This window comes from Rhinopithecus bieti, unplaced genomic scaffold (assembly GCF_001698545.2).
Source record: "Rhinopithecus bieti isolate Rb0 unplaced genomic scaffold, ASM169854v2 scaffold_30849, whole genome shotgun sequence".
NCBI classification, from domain to species: Eukaryota; Metazoa; Chordata; class Mammalia; order Primates; family Cercopithecidae; genus Rhinopithecus; species Rhinopithecus bieti.
This window is the reverse complement of record NW_016813165.1, coordinates 102,144-110,578: the sequence shown is the minus strand read 5'-3', so window position 1 is coordinate 110,578 and position 8,435 is coordinate 102,144.

Below are 8,435 nucleotides of genomic sequence, written 5' to 3'. Positions count from 1 at the left end.
CGGGGGGGGAGGGGAGCCGGGGGGGGAAGAATTATCAAGCTTAGTCAGAAAAACATCTCTTAACCACAAAACACAAAGACTTGAAAAACAAACCTAAAACTATAAATGTCAGAGAGTACTTCACTGACATTTGAATCCCAATGCCAGTAAAAGTTTATTACTTCCTGAAGAAATGCAGTCATTGAGATGTTGATGGGCAAACTTTCACTTAGAAAGGTTATTCTGAAATGCTGTAGTTCTTAATGGAGTTTTGTTTGTTTGTTTTTTAACCATGCTTTCTGATAGGACACTTAGCAACCAGGGACTTTGCTCACCCTATACCCTTGAGATACTACTGTCCTCCAAATGTTGTAGGACTTTCTCCTTAGTTCAGCTAAAAATGGGGTTCTTGTCACACAACCAGGAAGGATGAAGCTCATGGATATATAGAAGGGTGGGAAAGATGGAATTTATTGGGTGAAAAGGAAAAAAAAAAAAACAAACTAATCTCACAGATTGAATTCCCAGGTGACCACCCCAGAACAGAAGAGGCCAGGCTCCTCTCCGCTGCAAACAGTGTGAACTTCCAGAGGTTCCGCCCCAGTGTGCACTCCTCTCAGTGTGCAGGTTGGTCGGAGGTTCTCTGGGAACCTCTTTTTACTTGGCTCTCTCACAAACCCCCTTTACTTGGATGATGCTTACCTATCCTTCAAAGATCAACTCTGATAGAAAGAGCATTGGAGGGATCCAGACGGTAGACAGAACACACACTTTTATTCCTGGGAACTGAGCCATAGCCCTGCAGACTGCCCTTACGTCATTCATACATTGGGGTCATCTCATTGGAGAGTGTAGCCCATGGAGGAAATGTGGGCCCACAGTAGCTCCTTAGAGGCCATAGCCCTGTTGGCAGGGGATTTACAGAGGAAGGAGAATGTCTGAAAACTAATTTCAGGCCATCAAACTGGAAGGGGTGTTCTTTGGGTCAATACTTCCCTAGGGGTTGCTGTAAATAAGGGATCTCAAGTCCTTTCTAGAATAAAGGTTCAGAATAGGCTACGGTGCCTTCATGTACTGAATACTTTAAGCTGAAGGAATTTGAGGAACAGCAGGTTTTCTCCCCTGAAGCAGGTCATAAGACTCTCATGTGAGAGGTGCCCTTCCTATACCTGGAAGAAAGGAACATCCTTATCTCCGAACATGCCAAGAATAATATGAACAAACAGGCCTCAATAAGTTTTTCCCAATTTACTACCCTTAGCTCATACTTTTTAATCACTTTCTACTCTTCACCAAACTTACTGTAAAAACACTCAGGCATAACCATTTCTTCAGATCTTTGTTTCCTTGTGAAGACTCCCATGTTATGTAAAACTTATATTAAATAAATTTGCATGTTTTTCTCAATAATTGGTCTTTTGCCAGTCCAATTTACAGGGCCCCATATGGAGAACTCAGGAGGGTGTACAAAGAATAATTTTTTCCTCTCCTACACTAGTATCTTCCCAAACCCAGCACACACTAACCATTTATTTACAGAAGTCCACTCAGATGAGCCAACACATCAATCTTCTTGTCTTTAAGCAATAATTATTTTAGCTCACAGTGGTAACACTGGTTTACCTGTGAGCATCAGAAATCCTGATTGACAGTTTGCCTTTGGTTATCAAAAAAAAAAGAAAAGAAAAATTTCTAATGATAAAATAGCAACACAACAAAATTAAAATACTAATAAATAAATATGGCAGACATTTTTGTATCTTCATTTTGTTGATGAGGAAGTTGAGACTCAGAGAGCTGAATGAACTTGCCTACACCAGTAAGTGAAGCTGGGACTTGAACTCAGAGCAGTTGATTCCAGAAGATGAGCTCTTTACTGTTATTTAACTGTTATTATGAGAGGAAGGAGCTTCTACATAAACCATAGGAATAAGGGGAGAATCCTCAAAAAGAATTAGAAAAGTAAATAAAACTATAATTATGGGAAGAAAAACTACAATTATGAGTCTAGATTGAACTAGATGGCTTCATGGCTCTAAGAGTCTCAAATGACTTAAAACCTGAATATGTTCAGGTTGGGTGTAGTGGCTCAAGCCTGTAATCCCAGCACTTTGGGAGGCTGAGGTGGGTGGATCACTTGAGGTCAGGAGTTTGAGACCAGCCTGGCCAACATGGTGGAACCCCATCTCTATTAAAAATACAAAAACTAGCTGAGTTAGGTGGCAGGTGCTCCGCTACTCAGGAGACTGAGGCAGAAGAGTCATTTGATTCTGGGAGGCGGAGGATGCAGTGAGCTGAGATTGCCCGTTATATTCCAGCCTGGCCAATAGAGTGAGACTCTGTCTCAAAAAAAAAAAAAAAAAAAAAAAAAAAAATCTATATCTATCAATAGATAGATAGATAGGTCTGAATATGTTCAGTTAAACCAACTGTCAGATCAGGAACAATCATTCTGGGAAAGTTCTGTTGATTGACAGTGGCAGCAAGTGTTGTGGACAGAGCCCTGGACAGGTCATCAGGTGAACTAGGTTCTGCCTCAACTAACTAGGCGATCTTGGGAAAGTCACTTCCCAAATGGAGCTCCCTGGACCTCAGTTTTTTATTCACAGAATAAAGGGATTTTCCAAAAACAATTGTTGGGAACAACATGAGATCTGTGGTATATTGTATTAGTTTTCCATGTTTGTGCAACAACCCACTTCAAAACCTAGTGGCTTAGAGTATCAACTATTTATTGTTTTTAAAGATTCTGCAGGTTGCTTGGCTTCAACTATATTGTTTTTTATTCTGTGTGGTCTTGGCTGGATTCTCTTACTTGGTTGTATTGTGCTGGGAAATTGGTTGGGGTTAGAACATCTAAGAAGGCTCCACTCACTCAGCTGAGGTGGCTGGAGAGGCTGGTGACTAGGTAGATTTCTTTATCCAATAGTGTAGCTAAACTTCTTACATAGAAGCCAGTTTCTAAGAGAGCAAAACAAGAATCTGGCAGGCTTCATAAGGGCTAGGTCCAGAACAGACACAGCATCACTCTTGCCACGTTCTGTGGAACAAAGTAAATCACAAGGCCAGCTTAGATTCAAGGGGTGGGGAGATGGACTGTTGATGGGAGGATCGGCCCGTGCATACAGGGATAAGAGAAACTGGTGGTGGCCAATCCTGGAGACAATCTACACATACAATGAATAAAGAATTCCATGGTCATATAAGTGTAGGAAATCTGAGTAAAACACAATTAAGAAGGTTTCTTAACAGCAAGTCTTATTGGAGTTGTTAAAATGCTCATCGAAGTGCCAAGAATAATATAAAGTAGGTAGTAAGTGTAAATGGCAGTAAAAGGAGGGTTACAACTTTTGATTTGTAGCCTTACTTCACCCTTCCCGACCTTCCTACTCAGATCAATCGATATGAAAGAGAAAAAAAATGTAGCTAGCCAACCAGGAAATATTTATGGTTAAACTGGCTACTATACACAATTGCAGTCTTTGAGAGATGTAAAATGTATCCAGGAAGTTGCAAAGGACCTGGACCAATTTCAGTATTTTCTCCATCCTTCATGGAAACAGATATTTTCTTATTAAAGACTTCTTCTGCATTAATAGGGACTCTTGGACTTATTGCTGAGCAAGTGATTTCTTCCTGCCTTCAGAATCAGATTTTTAATGAGTTGCAATTATAATAGTTGTGGGAAAATAATGAACTCTGGGATGACTTTTCAATTTTTGTCTCATATTAAGCAACTGGCATTTTCTTAACTCTCTGGTTAGCTCAAAAGCACAAAGATGACCCATCAGAGTGGCTGATGTTCTGCAGAGACTGTGTGTGTGTGGAAGCAGCCTCATGTGGAAGAAAAGAACAGGCTCTGCTACCTGCCTGACCTGGCTTTGAAGTCCTGTTTCTCTGCTTACTTCTTGGGAATCCTTGGGGAAGTTATAGAATTTCTCTGAGCCTCAGTTTTCTTATCTATAAAATGAGGATTAAAAGTATATAACTTCTAAAGGTTTTAGATAGATTAAATGTAATATTACATGCTTATCTTTTTATTCCAATCACTCATTTAGCAAATAGATAGAGTGCCTAGTGAGTTGCAGGCAAGGTACTATGTGCAGGATAGCTAGTCATGTGGGGAGCAAAGAGAACCTTCCAGGCAGAGGGAACAGCAAATTCTAGGTTTCTAGCACAGTGGAGAACTTAGTGTGTTTCAGGATCTGATACAAGAACGATCGGTATACAGTGAGGGAAAAGCTGATTAAGGCAGGCAATGGAAGGAACGTGTAGGATGTAGATAAGAAGCTTCAACTTTACTAAACGCAATAGGAAGGCATTGTGGGATTCTGAGTACAGAAAAACATGGTCCAATTTACAATACTAAAAGATCACTTCGGCTCCCTCTGTAGATTGGATTGAAGGCAAGCAAGAGTGGAGAGGAGGGAAACAGGAAGACATTGCGTAGTCCAGGAAAGAGTGGATGCTGGCATGTTCTGGGGTGGTGGTAGTGAGAATAAATTGACAAAATATTTGTAGTTGAACTGGCAGGACTTGATCGTGGACTGGATATCAAAAGTGAGGGAGACAAAGGGGTCAAAATTAATTTTTCTGGGTTTTGGTCTGGAAACTGGGCAAGCAGAGATTCCATTTTCTGAGAGGGGGCAAGGGCAGGTCTGCAGTGGGGATCAGGGAGCGCTTCAGTGTGGGCATGCTATGTTTGCAAGAGAACCAGTTTAAGAAGCCAAGTAGTTGACTGAATGCCTGAGACTAGAGACCAGATCTGAGGTCTTGGCCACAGATATGAACCTGGGGTTGTTAGCATACAGACACGGTTTAAAGCTGTGGCACTGGATGAGATCAGAGAGGAGAAGGGCAGGAGTGAGTCTTGACCTGAATAAGATTGAATGAAGAAGAGGGAGCTAGTGGCAGAATGAGGGATGCCCAGCGGGGTGGGGGAAAACAAAAGCATGGTGCTGAGGAAGCTAAGAGAGGAAGGAGAATGTTTCTTAGAGAAGTATTTGAATGCTACAGAGAAGGTGAGCACGAGGAACAGTGAGTGGTCTGCCCATTGGATTTAGCACCATGGTGTGGTGTGGGTAGAACCCAGACTGCTGAAAGAAAGAATGGGAAGGAAGTGAACGTAGTACACATTGATATCTCTTTTAAGAAAGCATATTAGCAAGAGATGAATGGAGGAGGTATCTTAGAAGGACATGTGAGGTAACAGGAAGTGCAGCAGGCACTCCTGGTTGTTTCCCAAATACCCATTCTCCCCTTCTTCCTTATTACTCTGTTTTGGCATAGCAGAATATTTAGTTAGAAAACTATTTCCCTGCCTCCCTTGCTATTTGGGGAAACCAGTGAGATGTAAGTAGAATTCACTGGCTGGAGTTTCTATCTAATCTCTCTTAAAGGGACAGACTCAGCTATCATCTTCCCTTCATGCTTCCTAGATGGCAGACGTGATGGCCATATGGCGGCAGGGCAGATCTCACTAACAGCTGAACAGGCAAACCTCTAACAACTGTTTCAGCACTGACTGAGTGGTGAAGTTAAATATTACAAGCTGAAAGAGCCACTGCCCTTATACAAAGGCTGGAATGTAACAAAAGCCCACCAAGAGTTTTGCCTAGGTCTTTCCTGGGTCTTGAAGCATGGCGAGATAATGAAGGAATTCTTGACAGGACCCGTTTAGGATTAAACAAGTTTTATTGGGGGTCTGAAGAAACTCCCAAGACCTCTACAAACAAGTTTTATTGGGGATCTAAAGGAACTCCCCAAACCTCCATGATTTAGTAGTAGACAAGATTGCCCCCAGCACTTGGACCCATCTAGATTAAGTAATTTAAATTTAAGTAAAGTTAAGTAATTTACTTCCAGAGGAAGATCTTCAGAACTCAGACCTTAGTTATAGATTAGAAGTTAATCACTTGTGTCTTTAGATGAATACACACTTACATGTAGACATATAGCTTAGAAGGTATATAAGTTCTGGAAAGCTTTGTAATTTTAGTTGGTCTGGCAACATTTTCAGGCCTTCTTCCTGTACCCTGGTTACAGAAATAAACTCCTTTCTTTTCCCATTTCATCTGCATCTTGTTTTTGGGCTGTAAGGATAAGCAGCCTGACGCCTGGTTTGGTCCAGGAACAATATGAAGCAACCATGAGAAGACCTAGAGGAGAGAAGCCCCAGTTAAGGAAACAGAATAGATAGATTGGGAAGGAAACTAGGGCATCAAAAATATTTTTATAGATGAGATACCAGAGTATGTTTGCATGTTGGTGTGGGCCAGGGGCATGATGGCAGGACTGCGGACCTTGAAAAGGCCAGAGTAGAGAGATCCTGGTATATGTTGATGACTTGGCCTTTGACAAGTTGCTGCAGAGGATGTAGGACACTTCCAGTGCTCCTTTCCTGAGGAAAATACCTGCAGCAGCTCTCACATTCCATTGCCCTTTTCATCCTTTGTCCTTTTCCCCACAGACTAGAAACTTCTGTCTCTTCCTCCTCAAATTCATTCCTCATGCTGCTGCCACAGTGAGCATTCTAAAACGCAAGTAGGATTTTTAAGACACCGAGGAGCTCCTCATTGGTTACAGGATGAAGTGACATCTTGCCTTGTATTTAGGCATTCTCTTCTTGGTCTCTTCAGCTTCTAGTCTTCAGCATTTCCTAAGCATTCTGTGTACCAGGGATACCTGGCTGTTTGCACGTCCCTAAAAGTGCCTGTATTTTTCCCACTATATGCATTTCTTCATACTTTCCCCTTGTCCTATACCCTTCTTTCTTTCTCTTTGCACAGATATACCTTCAAGGAGCATTCTCTCCCCATTCCCACCCCAGGCTCTCACTGAAGCTTTTCCTTCAACTCTGTGAGCTGCCCAGAAGTCTCTCATAAAATATATTTTCTTAACTAAATTAGCTGGTTTATGATCAGAGATGCCATATAATTTTGGCCAGGTGCGGTGGCTCACGCCTGTAATCCTAGTACTTTGGGAGGCTGAGATGGATGGATCACCGAAGGTCAGGAGTTCGAGACCAGCCTGGCCAACATGGTGAAACCCTGTGTCTACTAAAAATAGAAAAATTACCCGGGCATGATGGTGGGTGCCTGTAATTCCAGCTACTATTGGGAGGCTGAGGCAGGAGATGGAGGTTGGAGTGAAAAATTACATATATTATTATACATATATAATTTTATTTTAGTGTGGTATCAGAGAGTTAGTCCCTTGCAATAATTTTAGACATTCCCTTGAAGCAAAGCTTATTCTCCTCAGGTGAACATTCTGTCCCTCAGGTTTGACTGCAGTTCTGGTCCTTGCCAAGATAGCATCTGGGTGAATGGGGCCAGGTTGTGGCTTACAGTGTCCTCTTGGTAGTGGCAAGGAAAGAGTCCTTTGGATTCATGTGGTGTCCTGAGATCATTCTGGTTGCCATGACAGTGTCTTTTGTTTCTATGACAACATCCCTTGTTGACTTGAGGGATGCTTGCCCTACTGGCATTTGTATCTGAAGTCAAAAGTGGTGTTGCTTGCAGCCCAGTTTCTCTAGGCATGGCAGAGGCTGCAGTGCTTCCTGGCTGCCAACCTCACTCTCCACAGAGCCTCTCATGTTCCCCATTGGTTTCAGGTTGGGGGTGGGATGGGGCTTTGGAGCAGCCTTCTCTGCTAAGTCACCCCTCACCACAGGAGGTCCCACGGTTGGAATGCTGGCTCTCAGATTCAGCCACCTTCTGGTTTCCATTTTTAGGGGCCACTGGGGACTCCTGGGTTCCAACATATCTTATAGAAAAAGCAGCTCAGGAGAGCTGAGCTCTGGCTGTCCCATTCTGACCATGCTATACCACAGAGTTTTACTCTGTTGTGGCCAATCCCCAAGTTCTTATGGGCATGCCAGGGAGTCTGGTTCACAAGATGAGCCTTTTTTTTTTTTTTTAAGACAGTCGCGCTCTGTCACCCAGGCTGGTGTGCAATGGAGCAATCTCGGCTCACTTCCTCTCAGGGTTCTGGATAGCGCATGGGTCAGGAGCCCCCAGACCTAATTGTTCTCCCTTATCAGGGTTTCCGCCCACGGAGAGAAACTGGAACATAGTTTGTCAACCTCCCACCTTTGTTTCCTTTCTTCTGTCCACCCTCTGCCTTCTATAACCTTGGACTATAAGGGATGGGCTTCTCTTTTACTTCTTCTGTTTCACAGTATATTCCTTTTTCCCTGCCTCTGACTATTCTCTTGCCTCAGTCTCCTGAGTAGCTGGGATTACAGGTGTGTGCCACCATGCCCGGCTAATTATTGTATTTTTAGTAGAGACTGGGTTTCACCCTGTTGGCCAGGCTGGTCTTGAACTCCTGACCTCAGGCGATTCACCTGCCTTGGCCTCCCAAAGTGTTGGGATTACAGGCATGAGCCACTGCACCCAGCCTCCTACCTCTAGTTTTATGACTGTCTTATCTACACTATAGGGAAAATTCTA